General features: G+C 42.1%; 1 protein-coding gene across 4 annotated transcripts in view; it reads right to left on the bottom strand.

Annotated features, from left to right (window-relative positions):
- The window catches only part of LOC124795696 (skin secretory protein xP2-like), a 564,174-nt gene that overhangs the window by 105,341 nt on the left and 437,753 nt on the right, over nucleotides 1–21,080 (bottom strand). The gene's annotated exons all lie outside the window — the stretch shown is intronic.

Genomic DNA, 21,080 nt, shown 5'->3' with positions numbered 1-21,080 from the left:
CCTCGTTCTCCCATACGCATTGCCTAGTTTTCTGTCTCAATGCAGTCAGCCAAGAAAAAGAGTACTACAGTTCTTGGCAGCTAAAGCTATACCATTTGTCTCGTCTATGGCTCGAAGGTGCAACTTCGGTAGCAGAGAAGGTAATAGTGAGGAGTTTGAGGTGTCGTGGAGAAATCACATTGGTTCTACTCGATAAAAATCCATTGGAAGAATTTCAGAAATAATATTAAACTTAAAAATGTAATTCTCTACCATATGAACTGCTCTCCTGTTTGTCCTTTTAAACGAGCAACCGGCTAAATGTACACCAATTAAACTGTAATTCATACTGAAGTCACAACTAGGTGACTCATCCAAATCTGATACTGTTCAGGGTAACTCATTATGTGGGTCCTGCGAATGTACTTTACCGTAGTACATTCCTCGAGCGTGCAGGTTTGGTCTTCTTTCCACATCATACGTTGATCGCCTTGAATAGAGCTAATAAAATGGATTCTGCATCTTACCATACCGAGGGGTACTACCGAAAATACAACTGAACCATATTTTCGACTGGAATGCGATGTTAGTGACAATTCGAAGATAAGTCACTCACAGAATAAATTGTAGGTCTACCCGAGGGACAAAAGTTGCATTACTGCGCGTCATACTATACAGGGTGTCCAGGATAATCATATAACAATATAAAATGTAATAAACTGAGACGTAACTGAGATATTTACTGGTGGCTTGCTTCTACAAATATGGTAACACAAAGTGTTTTCTGTGTTTGCTTGTGGCAGCTGGTACCACGTGCGCATTCGGGTAATTGCTTTCGTAGAAGCGTCTCAGTGGCCATGTAGTCTCCACAACAGACGGTGTTCTGTTTACTTCCTCTGGCAGGGCTAACGTCGGTTAAACTGTTCCGAGCCGCGCGAGGTGGCCGTGCGGTCTATGACGTCTTGTCACGGTTTGCGCGGCTCCCCCGTCGGAGGTTCGAGTCCTCCCTCGTGTGTGTGTGTGTCTGTGTGTGTGTGTGTGTGTGTGTGTGTGTGTGTGTGTGTGTGTGTGGTCCTTAGTGTAAGTTAGTTTAAGTTAGATTAAGTTAGATTAAGTAGTGCGTAAGCCTAGGGACCAACGACCTCACAGTTTGGTCCCGTAGTCCTTACCACAAATTTCCAAATTTACACTGTTCCGACTAACTTAACAATCAAGAAATGAGACAAGAGTCTTCGGGAAACCGAAAGTTTGCTTTCGATGTTGGGCCATCACGCCAAGCACGCAGTTCAGAGGCTACTGCTGAATTAACCAATACGTCTTTCAGAGGAACCCTCAAAGTCAATCCGCCAAGCAAACAGGCAGTGACAGCTACGGTGTTAAACAGTGCACGATGTTGTCTACAAAAGATTGCGTCTACGGGCGCACAAACTGCAGCTTCAGCAAATCAAGCCAAACGACAGGCCGCGACGGAAGGCATCCGCTGAGACGATTCTGGAAAAAATGGGTGACAACGAGGTATTCCTCGATTTCGTCTGTTTCTCGGACGAGGCTACACTCCACACTTGCGGCATCTGGGGAACTGAATCCCCCCACATAGAGACAGAGTGCGAACGTGACCCTCCAAAAATGAATGTTTGTTTTGGATTGTTGAAAGACAGAACTATATGTCCATTCTTCTTCGCGTAGACATGTTGGACCTGTAGCTGTGCTACAATTTCCTCGTGACATGATCTTTCAACAAGATGGCGCACCATGTTATTTTGCGAACATCGTGAGCGATGTCTTGGTTTGGGTAAGGTAGACCATCGATTGCTTGGCCCCCTAGATGCCCAGACATTACGCTACTTGATTTTTTTTTCTGTAGGGGTTTATCAAGGATCGAGTGTACCAGAAGCAAGTTCGTGACTTACCAGATCTACGCTATCGTATTCGTGAAACTATCGCAAACGTTACGCCTGCAATGCTGCAAAACACTTTGAGAGAAGTGGAATACAGACTAGATGTCTATCGTGCCATTAACGGTGAGCATTTCGAGGTATAATAGGTGTGTAAAAAATCTGAGTTACATATACCTGTCAAAAAATCTCAATTACTTCTCAAGTTATTACATTTACATTATTATATGTTTAACCCGAATACCCTGTACATTAATGGCTTTGGGGATTATTTAACTGCAGTCTCATGCTTTCCGCTGACAATCCCTTTCTTAGGATGAAGGTGTCACGTCGGAACCATAATCAGGTCCAAATCCGAAAGTATGGTCCTCAACGAAGCACAACGCTTACAACTGAAAGCACGTTTATTGTGCACATGAGTGTATATCCAGGACAGAACTGACCTCCTGCACCTAATGTGCAGCTATTTGCACAAACACTGAATATTTCAGAATGCCGATATTTACACAAACATCAAATATTCCAGAATATACTAACATTACAAACATAAAATAGTACAAGAACCTTTGAGAAATGCAAATTGTAAATAACATTATTACCGGTGGTCGGGTTTGAACTGGTGACGCGCACTAATCACTACGGCACCACAGCTCGCAGCAATACATTAACCGAAAGCAATCTTGGAAATATTAGTAAAAGTATCAGTCTTGTACTAAGATGTCTTCATCTTCAATGCAGACAAATTTAAACTGAATGTTTCAAGAAACATAATAATGACCTAGTCTTTGATTATTTCTGGTGAATTATCTGCATACCTGACCAATTTCCACAAATACTGAAAGAATATGAAACTGTACACAGTGGTATAGATGCAGTCGTCGATATCAAGAACAGCGGGCGTTGACTCACCGCTACGATACCGGGAAATTGTGGTTTGTCTATGAAAACGGTTGCTAGTGAAACGCTGTTACCGTCTGCAATGGTACGCCGCTAAACGACTGAAATCCATACCAACTTGACTAGCACATGGTATCATGTATGTTCTGAGAGGAGTGGCACGGTTAGCTACAAGATTGGCTGACTCGTCTGAGAGTATCACAGGGATATCAAGTGGTGCACAATGAAAGACACCTCATATCTTGAGGGAACCTACTTTTATTATCGACGATCACCTTTTACGGTAACATTTACAAATGTTCTTGAACACTGTATATGTAGTTACTGAAAGGTGTGGTGAAGAGAAAATTTATCTAATAATAGATAACAGAGGAGCATATAAGAATTTTTTCCCCTGTACGCATTATTAGTAAATGGGAAGGGAAGAAACAGCTTAATTCTTGTCACAGAAAAAATACCTGTCCACTGTGCGTCCCACTGTAATTTGTCTTACATTGACATCCATTAAAAAAATTAAACCATAATTTGATGTTGAAACAACTGATATGAACTATCTTCAAACCAATAAAAACGTTATTTATAAACTGTGATAATGTAGTCAGATAAAACTTTGGACATTAATGGTCCCAGCAAATTAATAAACGACATGAAATACTATAGAAGGAACAGCTGTTTGTAAGTAATCCCAAGCAAAATAAAGACAGTTGAAATTTTAATATATAAATGAATACAAAAAAATTGTCTAATATTCCCAATTAGTTTGAATAATTACATTCATTGCTTTTTCCCAACACTGAAAGCAACACACACACACACACACACACACACACACACACACACACACACACTGAAATACCGAGATATGAAAAAGCAGTGCTTTGAACATATTTCTATACCCAGCCTACGCCTCAATAATGAAAGTTTATGTATACATATAACTTTAATCATCTCCGTAAACTAAATGGTGATGAGATCTTTGAAAGTCAGATTGAGGAGGTGGCTTTCTGCGACAAAGGTCTGGTCCAAGCTATGATGGTGAAAAACATCTGAAATAATTATTATCCTTCAGATGTTTGGGGAGTCAAACTGTTTTAGACAATAATAAGTATGGACATATCCAACTGGCTACGTCGCAAGAACAATCTCTGACACGACTACCTTTTCTAAGTTTTTTTCCCTTTTTCCCCTTTTCTCAAATGAAACATACTTCCAGTGCTTAGCAAAAATATTTTTAAGTGCAGGCCTGAAGTATCTGAGAACCACAACAGTTATGGAAGAGAAGACTACGTAATAAGAAAAGAAGCTACACATTGTATAAGCATATAAAATATGTGCTCTTGGGGTGAGTGTGTTCAAATAGCTGTCCTATTATGCAGTTTCAGAGTTTCTGTGGTTTCACGATATCGACGAAGGCGGATGAGGTCCGCTTTCCCTCCTCGTCATTATAAACCAGTAGAGCACATCTCAGAATACAGAAGAGGAGCTGCTCTTCCAGGGAATGCAGAAGTACAAGAGGAAGAAGTACTTTAATGTGGGAAGGTAACCATTCAAGAACGAGATGAAATTAACGAATATAGATGTAGGAAAAAGAAAAGGTTAGACTATAGCGGCCAGCAGATGATGAGGTCATTAGCGACGGAACACAAGCTTGGACTGGGGCGGATGCGGAAGGAAACGGTGGAGACCTTTCAAATGAACTCACCAGTTACTCACGTAGAGAATTCTGGGGAAATCACGTCAAATCTAATTCTGGACGGCAGAACGAGATTTTGAACCACTGCCTGCCGAATACGAGATCATTATCTTACCACTGCCTCACCTCGCTCAATAACATACAGGGTGTCCCAGGAGAAGGAATGATCAATATTTGAGGATGTGACAGGAAAGTGCATTGGAAGAAAAAAAGTCGTGTAAATATGGACTGTAAAACATACAGCAACACCTACAAGCGTTTGTTCATCTTAGCTACTGCGAAACACATCTCTTCTACTGAACAAGTGCTCATACATCTTAATGCATGCATTTTAGAGCCCACGTTTACAAGACTTTTGTTTTCCTTCCTTTTTTCTTTCCTTCTCCTGGGACACCCTGTAAATTTAATTATAAAGTAATTATATTAATGAAGTAATTCTTCGAGAATAGCGTTACCCATGTGCGGATGCGGGACTGTGTTCTGGGATGGTGTTATAAGTTTCCTTACTTTCTCCTGCCACCCCCAATGTAGTTTGTCAAGTGTTAAAAATGGGAGTGATAGCAGTGTGCGATTTTAATAACAATAAAATATACTGAAGTGTCTTAATTATTATTATTATTGGTGTTTTGTCCTTAAAGAGCGCACAGTTGGACTAAACTACATGGCCAGTTCCTTTTGCTGCCTTCCTTGCTGCCCAAACTTCCCTCTTTCGCTCACTGTGTTTCTGTTTCCGGTCCTCTGTCCATGCTTCTTGTCGGCTTGGTGTGTTCGGCTTCATCTAGATCGCCTTTTTGGGTACCCATATTTCTTTCATCTTCCGGCTGTGATCTTGCTTGCGTTCTTCGGTCCATTTTACGCCTGTTCGTTTGTCACAGTGTATCTCATGTAGTTTACTTTTCTTAATAATGTTTCTGAATTTTATTCTGTTGTTTATTGTGTCTGCTGTTATGTTGAGTTGGTAGGTCGTTTTTTACCTCTGCCACCCATTTGTTGTTTCTAGTGGTTACCGAGTCAAAGATCTGTTTGGTCAGTCTGTGTGATGGGATTCTGTATAGGTGGAAGTGTTTTAATATAATAATAATTTCGTCTTGATTAGTGTTTAGTACACTGCTTTAACATAACTTGCAAAAGCATTCGTCCCCGAATCTGACAAGTGATAGCAACTACTTCGAAAAGCCGTAATTTAAACAACAAAAAATCCAAGTGTGCACTCACCGTTATCAACACTTAAGGTAGCTCTACGACTGTGAACACAAATCTGCAGACTATGGCTATATGAGCGTGGGGAATACTGTTTGTCTCAGTTATTTATTTCTTCATCGAGGATGTTTGCCTCTCTGTATTGCTTTTCTGAACTTCTTGTGGTTTGTCGGTTCTGCCTTTGGGTGCTGTTGACGACGGGTATGGTCTACCTGGATGCCTTTGCCTAACTGGAAGGTTTCGATCAACGTTCCTATTCAAGTAATTTTCTAGAATCCCTTGCTATTCATGCGCTACTTTCAGGCTACGTTTTTCCTAATATTAGTCTGGAACTTAGGAATTAATGTGTAGAAACGTAAATACTTTGAGAGAAACGTTTTATGTTTTTTGCAGTGAATGGGAGGGGGAGGGGTCATCGCCCCATGTACGCCCCCTGGATCCGCGCATGGCGTCAGCACTACTAGGCCAAACTGGAGAAATACAACGAAAGCTAACGTGATTCGTCCGTACAGCACAGAGAGGCCTCCTACTGCCACGAGGAGTGCACGCTTTGTTGACAAGTGAGGTTAGTGGCCCCAGAGCTGCGTGGGCGTTGTTTCGAAAGAGGAGGAAACGCGGCCTGCCCGCCAGGCTAGCGCGGAGGAGCGGAGAGCACACGCGACACCGGCTCTGATATTAGTTACGAGCCGAAGAGTGGCGTGAGATGAGATGAGCGTAACTGCTGGGCCCTGCAGCAGCCGGGAGCGCCTGTTTGCCAGGCTGCATTCGAATACCGGCGGGGCCGCTCGCTGTGCCCACGCACAGCCACGGCCAGTAACCTCTCGAGCAGCGCTCTAGGCTCGCATCTGCTGGCAGACATGGCCTGTGCCCTACCTCCGTCCCCATCTGGCACTCAGAGCGCATGTCACGGTATCATCACCACTGTCATCAGCACTACGATGGCCTCACGACGTCACCCAACTGGAAGCGTAAAAGCTCTCACTTCGGTTTGTTTCCTCTTGCAATAGTATTTGCACTTGATGAAGATATTTTCTACGGCTAAATAGAAAGCTTCATGTTACAGAAGCACACATGAGTACATGTCGTCGTCAATCTACAGGGTGGCGCACGAAATGTGTTACCAATTGTTTCTTTCACAATTTACGACGCACATTAGATATCCCGCTGGGATCTCTACAGCAGTACCAGCAAAACTTGGAAAAACAAATGAGTTACGAAATGACGTGTAATTCACGATACTGCCGCTAGAAGACTAGTAAGCAGCATTGGCTGACAATGGAAGACTGACGACACAGCAACGATCGCCAATTGTGTTACTTTTTCATGAAGCGAAAAGCCTTGTTGTGACTCAGACGCGTTTTCGACAACACACGATGGGTCCCTTGCAAGAAGACCATCCACAGGTTGTACGATAAATTTGTACAGGAAGGAACAGTATTGGAAGCGAAGCGACCTCGGCCTAAGCCTGTTTGTTCGCCGGAGAATATTGAAGCGGTACGAGTTGCTGTACAGAGAAGTCCCGGGAAATCGTGTAGAAAGGCAGCAGTGCAACTGGGAATATCCAGATGCTCCGTTCAATGCATTCTTAAAAGTGATCTCCATATGTACCCATACAAGATGACCTGTGCACAGAAGCTCACTGAAGAACACAAGCAGCAGAGACTACTGTTTGCTCAGTGGGCGGAGGATAGGGAAGAAACTCTCAACAACGTTTGGTTTTCAGACGAGGCGCATTTTCATTTAGACGGTGTGGTTAACAAACAAACTGTACGCTTTTGTGCCACTGAAAACCCACAAGTGCTTCATGAACGACAACATTATGCTCCGAGGATAACATCGTGGGCAGCAATTTCCAGTCGCGGACTTATTGGACCCTTTTTCATTGAAGAAACTGTGAACAGCGAACGTTGTTTGAGCATGCTTCGCAATAGCTTCATTCCACAGCTTCTTACTACTGCCTTGCCCTTCAACACGCAGTGGTTCGTGCAAGATGGAGCAAGGCCACATACTGCAAGCACTGTGTTGGAGTTTTTACACGAGCATTTCGACATGCGGATCATTTCACTCATGTTTCCAGGTCGCTTCAATGACGGAAAAAATTGGCCCCCCAATAGTCAAGACCTCAATCCATGTGACTTTTTTCTTTGGGGGTACCTAAAGGAAAAAATTTTCCCGAAACGTCCACGTGATTTAATGGAACTGAGAAGACTTATTCTTCAAGCTTGCAGTGAAATTAGGGAATACGTGTGCCGTAGGGTAATCACTAACTTCAGTGTTCGCTTGAAGGAAGTTAGGAAACGAAATGGTGGACATATTGAGCATGTGCTGAGTTAAAACAAATCTCCATGGACGACTCTTCATTGTAGTGTATGTTCCTTTCAGATTGTATTGACAATAAAGTTTATATTCAAAAACAAAATGGTAACACATTTCGTGTGCCACCCTGTATCACACATACAAGCTCAGGTGCACTGACAACATGTGGAGCTGAGTCTTAGCTCCACATGTTGTCAGTGCACCTGAGCTTGAATGTGTGTGAGATTATTAGAACGATGGTAACACTGACAGTTCGGTACACATTTAACAGCATTCTACGATGTAATAAGTGTCGTACTCATCGGATCTTGTGGGACTCTCACAGTCAAAAGGCTGCATTTTGACGACGACATGTACTCATGTCAGATAGTCTTATATTCTGACAGAATGTAACTTTTGCAGTGTTACTTGAAAATGGCCCTAAGGCCGAAATTGCAATCGTAATAATAAATATTTTATACAGTCAACGGCGACTATGATGTCTTTTAAGAAATATAACATGACTGTGAATCCCAACCATGAGAAGTTAATTTATTGAATACATTCCTAACTATCTACCCGTACAGCTCTTACCCTCCTGTTCCCTCTTCTTACCAATATTTTTCACATATTCCTTTCCGTGCTAATTCTGCGAAGCAGCTCATTTCTTACATTATCAATCCACTCAATTTTCAACATTCTTCTATAGAACCACATCTCAAATGCTTCGACTCTCTTCTCTTTCGGTTTTCCCACGGTCCACGATTCACTTCCATACATTGCCATCCTCCATGAGAAATTCTCAGACATCTCATTTTAGGGAGATGTGTCCTCTTTGTCTGAGCTAGTCTACTTCGCCCGTCACGCTTAATTTTGCTTCACTTCGTCTACTTGGCTCTGAGCACTATGGGACTTAACATCTATGGTCATCAGTCCCCTAGAACTTAGAACTACTTAAACCTAACTAACCTAAGGACAGCACACAACACACAGCCATCACGTGGCAGAGAAAATCCCTGACCCCGCCGGGATTCGAACCTGGGAACTCGGGCGTGGGAAGCGAGAACGCTACCGCACGACCACGAGATGCGGGCTTACGTCTACTTCGTGCACCCTAATTTCTGTATGAATTTTGTCGCTAATCTCGTTCCTGCTAATCCTCACGACTTTCTTCTTTCTTCGCTTCCCTCTGAATACATTTTCTGTGCTCATTAGAAGCTTCATTCCATTCAAAAAATCCTCTAGTTCTTTCACTGAGGGTAGCAATATCATTAGTAAATCTTGTGACTGAGATCCCCCATTCACCCTCAGTTTTAATCCCACTGATGAAGGTTTCTTTTATTTACTTCGTAGCTTCTTGCATGTACAATTTGAGCAGTAGTGTGCGCTATCGACGTGGGAGGTGGGAAAGACTGCGTCCCTGTTGTACATACCTTTTAATCCGAGCAGTGACATACGTATCCTACCGAATGTTTCCGTTACGTTGCTGTCCGATAAAGGCAACATGTAGTGAAAACTAAACCATTTCCTAAACAGTAGCAGAGTTAATTATTTATGTACGCCCCAGACTTTCAGTAATTACGAGTAACAACGACATTTTTCTGCGGAAATATTTAACAGTCAAAATTTGATGCTTTGACGATTCGTAAACTTACTATGTTACGGTATTTCTAATTCTGTCAGTTCATTTAATTTGGATGATCATATTTTTTCTTTTATTATTATTATTATCATTATTTCTCTCTTGTCTCAGACGTTATGTCTGGTTAAAAATGGAAGGTACGTGGACCTTGATCAAGCGTGACTTCCTTTTAACTGTACGGTATATGTTACATTGCATTTAGGAACTTTCGGGTAATTGAACAAGTGTCAATAATTACAGATTTCTGTAGTTGTATATATAAGTTTGGATGTAGCTGTATTGCATTGATGTACTGGTGGATATTGTGTGGTATGACTCCTGTAGTTGATAGTATAATTGGTATAATGTCAACTTTATCGTGGTGCCACATGTCCTTGACTTCCTCAGCCAGTTGGATGTATTTTTCAATTTTTTCTCCTGTTTTCTTTTGTATATTTGTTGTATTGGCTATGGATATTTCGATTAGTTGTGTTAATTTCTTATTTTTATTGGTGAGTATGATATCAGGTTTGTTATGTGGTGTTGTTTCATCTGTTATAATGGTTCTGTTCCAGTATAATTTGTATTCATCGTTCTCCAGTACATTTTGTGGTGCATACTTGTATGTGGGAACATGTTGTTTTATAAGTTTATGTTGTAAAGCAAGCTGTTGATGTATTATTTTTGCTACATTGTCATGTCTTCTGGGGTATTCTGTATTTGCTAGTATTGTACATCCACTTGTGATGTGATCTACTCTTTCTATTTGTTGTTTGCAAAGTCTGCATTTATCTGTTGAGGTATTGGGATCTTTAATAATATGCTTGCAGTAATATCTGGTGTTTATTGTTTGATCCTGTATTGCAATCATGAATCCTTCCGTCTCACTGTATATATTGCCTTTTCTTAGCCATGTGTTGGATGCGTCTTGATCGATGTGTGGCTGTGTTAGATGATACGGGTGCTTGCCATGTAGTGTTTTCTTTTTCCAATTTACTTTCTTCGTATCTGTTGATGTTATGTGATCTAAAGGGTTGTAGAAGTGGTTATGAAATTGCAGTGGTGTAGCCGATGTATTTATATGAGTGATTGCTTTGTGTATTTTGCTAGTTTCTGCTCGTTCTATAAAGAATTTTCTTAAATTGTCTACCTGTCCATAATGTAGGTTTTTTATGTCGATAAATCCCCTTCCTCCTTCCTTTCTGCTTAATGTGAATCTTTCAGTTGCTGAATGTATGTGATGTATTCTATATTTGTGGCATTGTGATCGTGTAAGTGTATTGAGTGCTTCTAGGTCTGTGTTACTCCATTTCACTACTCCAAATGAATAGGTCAATATTGGTATAGCATAAGTATTTATAGCTTTTGTCTTGTTTCTTGCTGTCAATTCTGTTTTCAGTATTTTTGTTAGTCTTTGTTTATATTTTTCTTTTAGTTCTTCTTTAATATTTGTATTATCTATTCCTATTTTTTGTATGTATCCTAGATATTTATAGGCGTCTGTTTTTTCCATCGCTTCTATGCAGTCGCTGTGGTTATCCAATATGTAATCTTCTTGTTTAGTGTGTTTTCCCTTGACTATGCTATTTTTCTTACATTTGTCTGTTCCAAAAGCCATATTTATATCATTGCTGAATACTTCTGTTATCTTTAGTAATTGGTTGAGTTGTTGATTTGTTGCTGCCAGTAGTTTTAGATCATCCAAGTATAGCAGATGTGTGATTTTGTGTGGGTATGTTCCAGTAATATTGTATCCATAATTTGTATTATTTAGCATGTTGGATAGTGGGTTCAGAGCAAGGCAGAACCAGAAAGGACTTAATGAGTCTCCTTGGTATATTCCACGCTTAATCTGTATTGGCTGTGATGTGATATTATTTGAATTTGTTTGGATATTAAGTGTGGTTTTCCAATTTTTCATTACTATGTTTAGGAACTGTATCAATTTAGGATTTACTTTGTATATTTCCAATATTTGTAGTAACCATGAGTGGGGTACACTATCAAAAGCTTTTTGGTAATCAATTATGCATAGTGTAGCGACCTTTGTTTAGTTTTAGCTTGATATGTCACCTCTGCATCTATTATCAGTTGCTCTTTACATCCTCGTGCTCCTTTGCAACAGCCTTTTTGTTCTTCATTTATAATTTTGTTCTGTGTTGTATGTGTCATTAATTTCTGTGTAATGACTGAAGTTAATATTTTGTATATTGTTGGTAGGCATGTTATGGGGCGATATTTAGCTGGGTTTGCTGTGTCTGCTTGATCTTTAGGTTTCAGATAAGTTATTCCATGTGTAAGTGTATCAGGGAATGTGTATGGGTCTGCAATGTAACTGTTAAATAATTTAGTTAGATGTGAATGTGTTGAGGTGAATTTCTTTAGCCAGAAATTTGCTATTTTATCTTTTCCAGGGGCTTTCCAATTGTGAGTAGAATTAATTGCTTGGGTGACTTCATGTTGCAGAATTATCATTTCAGGCATTTGTGGTATCATCTTGTACGTATCTGTTTCTGCTTGTATCCACTGTGCATGCCTGTTATGTTGTACCGGGTTTGACCATATGTTGCTCCAGAAGTGTTCCATGTCTGTTATGTTTGGTGGAGTGTCTATTTTAATGTGTGAGTTATCTATTGTCTGGTAAAATTTCTTTTGGTTTGTGTTGAATGTTTGGTTTTGTTTCCTTCTATTTTCACTTTTTTTGTATCTCCAAAGTCGTTTGGCCAATGCTTGTAATTTCTGCTTCTTTTCATCTAATTGCTCTATCGCTTCTTGTTGTGAGATTTTACCTAACATTTTTCGTTTTTTTTCTGACATTTCATTTCTTATAAATTGTGTTAGCTGTCCGATGTCTTTTCTCAGTTTTTCTATTCTGATCTGTAGCCTGTGTTGCCATGCTGGTTTTGTGGGTTTCTTCTGTGTGTTGGTTGGTTCTGATCTCTGCCTAGTGTGTATATTTAGTGTAGTGAGTGCTCCTATATAAACCAGTAGTTGTAACTCTTCCATAGTTGTGTTTTCATTTATTTTGTTGTGTATGATTGTGTTGATAGTTTTTATTGTTGTTTCGACTTGTGGGTTATTTGGCGGTCTATGCAAGAATGGTCTAATGTCTGTATTTGTGTCTTTGTATTCTATATATGTCAGCTGAAATTTTTCTTCTATATCTAACATGTGTCACTTCGTGTTCTATTTATGCTTGTTCTGGTGGCTGTCTTAAGATTTCGTTTTCCTCTGACTGTTTAATTGATGCGTGTTGTTCTTTGTTTGTTTGCTCTGGGATGTTTGAGTCCATTACTGTATTTTCTTCTTCTTCTGATTGCACATTATTTTGTTCCAGAATTTGTTGTACTTGTTGTTTGATGTTTTCTAATTCTGAGTGGGGTATCCGGTCATTTTTCATTATTACACGGATCTGATCAGCTAGTCGTTCTGTTAAAAATTTTAATTCTGGGTATCTGGTGATAAATGTTGTGTATACTTGTGATCTGTATACAGTTGTGTTGGTTCCTAGGTTTGTTGCTTGATAATAACAGAACATGAGGTGTCGATTAACTTCATCTGACTATCTCATCCTCTGTCTTTGTTTTCCTTCTAGGGTGGTTGCAGGAAGCATATCCTGCAAAACACCTCTATTTGGATTTGAATCATTTTCCAGTTGGCTGGCAGTGTCGTTACCTTTGTGGGCGGGCATAGGGTTCAAGCGTCGTCCCCGACCATGACGGCGCTTGTCCGAGGCTTCTTTAGTTCTGTCCTGAACCAACTAATCACACTAAAAGGCGGGTTAGCTCTATTAGTGGTGGTTATTATTATTATTATTATTATTAGTAGTAGTAGTAGTAGTAGAGGTAGTAGTATTTGTGATGTGATTTTATGCGCTGTTAAATGATCAAAGCATAATTTGTTAACATCACTATACGGGCTCAAAATTTCTGCTATGTTTAGATTAGTACGCTAGTTTTGGAACGAGGCACCTCACTGAAAGCAACAAGAAGTTTCAGAAAGATTAGCACGTACCGTAAAATTGTAAATGAAGTATAAATGTAAACGCAGTCAACAAGTTTCTTCACATATGCCATATCCAGTAAAATCTGTAATTGATGATTAAATCCCATAGCAACAAAATTATGAGGATTTCTATGTTTCAAATTTTGTTCCAAAGTGACCCAAACTTCTCCTGTTGGAAGATTGAATTGTCTAGTGGGCAGGAGCAAGTGTGATACTTTGCCAGAAGGATCGTGCATCTCCTATGGGATTAAGACCGGATTGTCTGGAGAGCCAGACAAGGTGTGATACTGTGCCAGAAGGCTCGTAAAACCAGGAATGTGTGCGTGCAGCTATTAAAATAGATATTTTCATTTTAGAAGGAAGTGTCCACTGCCTGAAGATGTACGGGAAAGTGCAACTATTAGTCACTCAGAATGTTCACAGTAATCTAAACGATTGGGCCCAAGTCATAGTATGAAAAACACCCCCAAAACATCGCAGAAATGCCTCCGGCATCAGCTGCACTGTCCACACACTGCGGGTAAACGCTTTATAGAGCCGTCGCTATACTTGTCACCTTGTATCAATTGAAAAAAAGGCAAAATCGCCATTCCTCAGATCACACACCCTACACGCCTCCGATTAGCACTGCCCAGTTTCTATGTCTCTTGGCCCATTGAAGACGTGCATTTTATTGACCTCTGTGAGCAATGAGCTTTTGCTAGGTACCCAACTACAAATGTCCAATGCGTGCAATTTCCTTCGTAATGGTCGTTCGGGGACTGATTTAGATGGACCTATAATTGACAGCAACAAATGTTGACGAGTTTGATAGCGACTGTCATCGATCAGGAGTGACTCATCTACGTTCCCTGTCGGTTAGGGTCTTTTTACGATTACTGTTCTCATACCAAGTTACGTAACTGCCGGTGTTCATTCACGGTGTGGTCACGGTCACGTTCAAACATGATAGTGCTTTAGTTATTTTCTGCCCATCTCCAAATCGAGCAATCTTACAGTGGTGATTCCATACTACCGCCTGCACACAAACTGTGGTGTACTGAGGTACCACACAATAAGAGTTTACGACGGTTGGTCCCAGAAATACCGTGGACGTCTGCCCGCAGTAGGAACATCGCTGCCTGCAAATCATCATGCTGTTCGCGAGAATCACGCCCTCTGGAGCGGCAGCGCCACCAAGAAGAGAGACGCGCGCTCAAGTAAGCGTGCACGAACACAGTTGTCAGTCTGAGTCTTACTGGGGAGTTCCTGCAGAACGTTCGTCGTGTCTTCAAGCCGTCTGAATGAGACAGAAGCAGTGGCCTGCATACAGACAGCGGTTAGTCTTCAGTAGAAACAGAACAGCGAATAGAATTATCGCATGTGGACAAAGACCACTTGCCTAGAGATTTAACTGAGTACCGTTAGTACGGAACTGTCCTTCGAATATCACATCAAGACAGAAGATTAGTTTTCTTCCGACTTTAGTTCAGAGAACATTATTTAGCTTGTGCTTATGGAACTGTAGTCAAACGCAGCACAGATATGCGCGGAAAAACGGGCTAACCCTCAAATGAAAAGATATAGAGTTAAGTGCTGTCATCTGTTGCTGGGTACGGGAACTATCAAAACTGACATTGGTCTGACCCCTAAATATCACTTAGGGAGGAGGCCACTGTCAATTTTGATAATTCCCATACCCAGCAGCAGATGGAAACACTAATCTCTAAGTTTTTACACTTGGGGGTTAGCCCGTTTTGTCGTCACTGGCTGTCGCATGAAAGACGTGAAGAGCAGGAATTGTCAGGGCTGTATCCCGCTACGCAATGCAAAAATAAAATTGCAAATATCTACCCAAAACACCAGAGGAAATGTGCCTAGCGACTCTTAGGGGAGACACACGGTATATGCTAATGAGTAATTACAGTAGACAGGCCTCACTTACAGCCTATGGCCTTTCGCCATGATGATGGTGGTGGCGATGTATCGGAGCATGAAAGCAATGGTAATGTCTTTCCAATGTGCTGTAGCTCAGCCGCAGTCCACAACTCTGAGAGACGGGTAGGATCTCGATGGTGTCTCAGTTTTGCTACACACGGATGACGTCGGGCAATCTGAAGGACTCTGCAAGTGTCGCCATATCTGCGTAGTGTTCCTTAAACCATTCCAGTGGTGTATTTATTCTCTTGCTGCAGTTACAAGCCGCCTAAGGGGTGCAGTAGGTAAATGAACGGACGCAGCTGCTCAGACAGAAGGTTAGTACATAGTTTGCCCGTAGGAGACGATAGCGGACGCTTCAACGCCCCATTTTATTTCATGGAGACAGCCTCCGTACCTGTCTCTACGGTGCACTCTTAGCAAGCGGATGCATCGTCTCCTGTGCTTTTTGATGTACGTCCCCCTCCACTCGTATTCATCGCGTAATACTGCCATTGCCATTTAGAAAACAGAGTACTGCTAGGAGTACACCTAGCCCTGTCTCTTTAGTGATGATCACTTATTGTGCTTCACTATTCATCCGAGTATGATACTTCTTGAATTGCTCAAACGTTAATGTCTGTCTTAATGAATCCACAATGGTTTCACGCGGCACAATAGACACATGTTTTTTGAATAAAAATCCGTCGACTACTTCTACCTTGCTTTTTTAGATTTTTATTTGCGACACACATTTCGGAGCGAAAGTTCCATCATCAGGGTTGCCATGATTTATTCGACGTTCTCGTCATGAGCTGGTGAGGCAGACGCACCTGATGGATGCTCTATTAAAGGGGAAATAAGAAGAAAAAACAGGCTCGTGTAAAAACCTGCATATCTGCTTCATTGGTGCTCCTAGTGAAATTCCTCTATGTTGTTTGGTTTTCATAGCACATACTTCGTCAAGAGACTGAAGTATGAAAACAATGAAAATAAACATCCTATGTGACCAAAGATATTCTCTTAAAGAAGCCCTCCTCTATAGACAGGTATACTACATTCTTAGAGTTAGGAGACATTATGTAAATTCTAATGGAAAGAGGTACAGAGTATTTTTACAGATCTTTTGTTACGAATTGACTTGCGACGGAGTAGAAGAAGATATAAATAAGAGCTCACAATGCATTGGACACCTTGAGCCAAAATTTTTTGAAAATACATAGATCTCCAATGAAGTCACTGTCTGTCTATTCGTTGAATGTGTCATTGGGTGCGTATTTCTGTGCCTGAAAATTTCCAAGTGTTATACGGAGTCCAGTTTTCGACTTTTGCTTTACATGTGTAATATATTCCGGTCGATCCAATACTGCCAGTAGTGTGTTCAGCTTGAAGGAAATGGGCAACCACTGCCGATTTCCTTGGACGTTGAAGGCGAGGGGCTACACGATTTTCATTAGACATTTCTTAATTTCGTGCAACTTCAACCTATGTAGAAATTGTTGCAGTTAATGTATATATCAGATATATTTCAGCTGGATTGATATGATGGGTCTGATTTCTTTTGATGAGTGAAACATGAAAATCAGCAGAGCGTGTCTGTACCCTAAGTAAGTTTTTGGGTAATTTCCGACAAGTGGCTATTTCCTCAAATGGAACAGATTTTCTTTCTCTGTCACCATGTAACTCTCAACGGTTTTAGGAATCGTTCGTTTTTCCTTACTACAGCAGCGTCACATTCCATTACTGAAATCCCGTCCATTGTCCTCTGTAATGAAGACAGCAGTAACGCTGTGGTACTACCATTGACGTAGGGGTGACGCGAGTACGACACGGCTGTCACCGCTAACTGTGACACGCGGCTGTCGGACTCAGCCAGGCCGCATGCCTCGCTTAATTTCGCTGTCCGCTCGTGTGTGCCGTATCTGCACTATAAAGTATCGCTGCTCCTACTCCTGATTAACGCAAATGCCTGTGAACTCGTGCGGATAATTACTGCCACGTAGCGTAAAACATTGTAGCGCGATACGAGCGGAGGCTTTAATTACGAGAGAGCCCATCCATCACTATCTGACCCGCTAGGCGTAACACTGCGCGGAAACGAGCAGTTTGAGGTCAACACAAGTAATTAAATCTTCTGTAACTGCTCCACTCTATTCCACTTGCTCGATATCGTCATAGCACGGAGTTTAACAACACAGGTTGGAGAAGCCGGTAAACATTATGTGCCCCAGCTAAGAAAGGTAGCACCGAACTGCTCGGTGTAATGCTTTTCGTTTCTGAGATAACCAATTACATCTCGGTGTATCAAGTAATTAGTATCTCCAAGATTCAACTTCGAAGGCAGGATAATTTGAGTATGAGGAGCAACCAAATGAAAACAAGATAGATGGGAAAAAAATATGCTAGCTGTTTATTGTTGCAAAACCCACTGTGACACAACACGCTCAATGCAATTATGGAAAAATGTTTGCGGGTGCCTACGGAATCGTGGCTGCAGTGCGGCGAATACCTCTTCGTCCGAAGTAAATCGGCGGACACAAATGTCTCTCTTCAGTGCTCCAAAAATACGGAAATCACATTGAGAGAGATCAGGAATCTACGGAGACTGTGTAAGGGCTTCCCAGAGGAAGTTCTGCAGTGTATCCAGAATGAGATTTTCACTCTGCAGCGGAGTGTGCGCTGATATGAAAATTCCTGATAGATTAAAACTGTGTGCCGAACCGAGACTCGAACTCTGGATCTTTGCCTTTCGCGGGCAAGTGCTCTACCATCTGAGCTACCCAAGCACGACTCACGTCCCGTCCTCACAGCTTTACTTCTGACGAGGTACTGGCAGAAGTAAAGCTCTGAGGACAGGGAGTGAGTCGTGCCTGGGTAGCTCAGATGGTAGAGCACTGGCCCGCGAAAGGCAAAGATCCAGAGTTCGAGTCTCGGCCCGGCACACAGTTTTAATCTGCCAGGAAGTTTCTGCAGTGTAGTCTAAACTAGCTTGGCAACATGTGGCTGGGCCCTATTCTGCAACAGAATGATGCTGTCCGTCAAAATTCCTGGGCGTTTGAACTTGATGGCGCCCTTCAATCTTTGCAAAGTGTCCACATACTACTCTGTTTTAATCGTGGCGCCGCGTTCCAGGAAGTCAATGAGCGGCAGGCCTTTGCAGTGAAAGAAAAAGGGCATCATAACTTTCCCGCAGCTGGCGTGCACGACTCTGTATTTTTTCGGTGGGGGCGAATCCAAGTGCCTTCACTGTTGGTTCTGATTCCTGCTCTCCAGTATCGTTTCAGATGTTGCAGTGATGTCGACTTCTGCTCGTCTTCAGGCTTTGTGGAACCCAATGCGCACAGATTTTCTGGAACTTCATATGCTCAATCATGAAGGCGTGTGCGGTAGCACAGCGTCCGTCGTCGGCCAACAACGTCAACCGCAGATTTCAGAGAAGGGGTAACGACACGATGAGCCTGTCCTGGTCGACTGCTCCCTTTCAATGACAGCCGAAATCGTTTGTTCCACGCAAACAAGGGCGCGTATGGCATACTGACAGACGTTCTGGCATAAATTTTACTTCCCGCCGTACTTTCCGCAGTCAAAAACAGCACCGCGCCCGCTATTTCTCTTTTCTGGCCTTCACAGGAAGTTCGCACTGCTCCTTCCTTTTCCCAGCGGAGGGCACTTCAACACACACATCGTTACCAGCGTCCGCGTCATGCTCAGTATATACTCTATCTAGTTTTCATTTGACCACCCCCTTATACACTACTGGCCATTAAAATTGCTACACCACGAAGATGACGTGCTACAGACGCGAAATTTAACCGACAGGAAGATGATACTGTGATATGCAAATGATTAGCTTTTGAGAGCATTCACACAAGGTTGGCGCCGGTGGCGACACCTACAACGTGCTGACATGAGGAAAGTTTCCAACCGATTTCTCATACACAAGCAGCAGTTGACCGGCGTTGCCTGGTGAAACGTTGTTGTGATGCCACGTGTAAGGGGGAGAAATGCGTATCATCACGTTTCCGACTTTGATAAAGGTCGGATTGTAGCCCATCGCGATTGCTGTTTATTGTATAGTGACATTGCTGCTCGCGTTGGTCGAGATCCAATGACTGTTAGCAGAATATGGAATCTGTGGGTTCAGGAGGGTAATACGGAACGCCGTGCTGGATCCCAACGGCCTCGTATCACTAGCAGTCGAGATGACAGGCATCTTATCCGCATGGCTGTAACGGATCGTGCAGCCACCTCTCGATCCCTGAGTCAACAGATGGGGACGTTTGCAAGACAACAACCATCTGCACGAACAGTTCGACGACGTTTGCAGCAGCATGGACTATCAGCTCGAAGATCATGGCTGCGGTTACCCTTGACGTTGCATCACAGACAGAAGCGCCTGCGATAGTGTACTCAACGACGAACCTGGGTGCACGAAGGCAAAACGTCATTTCTCGGATGAATCCAGGTTCTGTTAACAGTATCATGATGGTTGCATCCGTGTTTGGCGACATCGCGGAGAACGCACATTGGAAGCGTGTATTCGTCATCGCCATACTGGCGTATCACCCGGCGTGATGGTATGGGGTGCCATTGGTTACACGTTTCGGTCACCTCTTGTTCGCATTGATGGTACTTTGAACAGTGGACGTTACATTTCAGATGAGTTACGACCCGTGGCTCTACCCTTCATTCGATCCCTACGAAACCCTACATTTCAGCAGTATAATGCACGACCGCATGTTGCAGGTCCTGTACGGGCCTTTCTGGATACAGAAAATGATCGACTGCTGCCCTGGCCAGCACATTCTCCAGATCTCTCACCAATTGAAAACGTCTGGTCAATGGTGGCCGAGCAACTGGCTCGTCACAATACGCCAATCACTACTCTTGATGAACTGCGGTATCGTGTTGAAGCTACATGGGCAGCTGTATCTGTACACGCCATCCAAGCCCTGTTTGACTCAATGTCCAGGCGTATCAAGGTCGTTATTACGGCCAGAGGTGGTTGTTCTGGGTACTGATTTCTCAGGATCTATGTACCCAAACTGCGTGAAAATGTACTCACATGTCAGTTCTAGTATAACATATTTGTCCAATGAATACCCGTTTATCATCTGCATTTCTTCTTGGTGTAGCAATTTTAATGGCCAGTAGTGTACATAAATTTTGTGGTCGTTATCGTATATCAGTGTACTGCATGAACAATGAAATCTCGCGGAAGTCTGTTATGGAACAAGACAATGCTTACAGTGTTTGCTTATTCTACTGACATTTAGTCCGTAGGACCTTGCAGTTTGGTTATTGACAACTGCCCATTGTAAGTTTTAGTCCTAGTCTTCAGAACAAACGGCATTCATTGATTCCTCTCTACAAGTGTTAACACAAGTTAATGCAAAGATAATATGATAGGGACATTAAAAAACTACAGAACATCAATCCACAAGGTTTTATAGCTGTAACTTAGTCACACTCAAATTTAAATAGTACAATTGCTTTTCGATATCAGTTCACTGATTGCTTTAGGGACATGCCTACTGAAGAATGAAATATTATTATATAGATACTGGACACGTAACGAAGTTAAAGCTGCTGCAAGACT

The sequence above is a fragment of the Schistocerca piceifrons genome, chromosome 1 (assembly GCF_021461385.2).
Source record: "Schistocerca piceifrons isolate TAMUIC-IGC-003096 chromosome 1, iqSchPice1.1, whole genome shotgun sequence".
In the NCBI taxonomy this organism is placed as follows: Eukaryota; Metazoa; Arthropoda; class Insecta; order Orthoptera; family Acrididae; genus Schistocerca; species Schistocerca piceifrons.
This window is presented reverse-complemented; position numbering and strand designations above follow the sequence as displayed.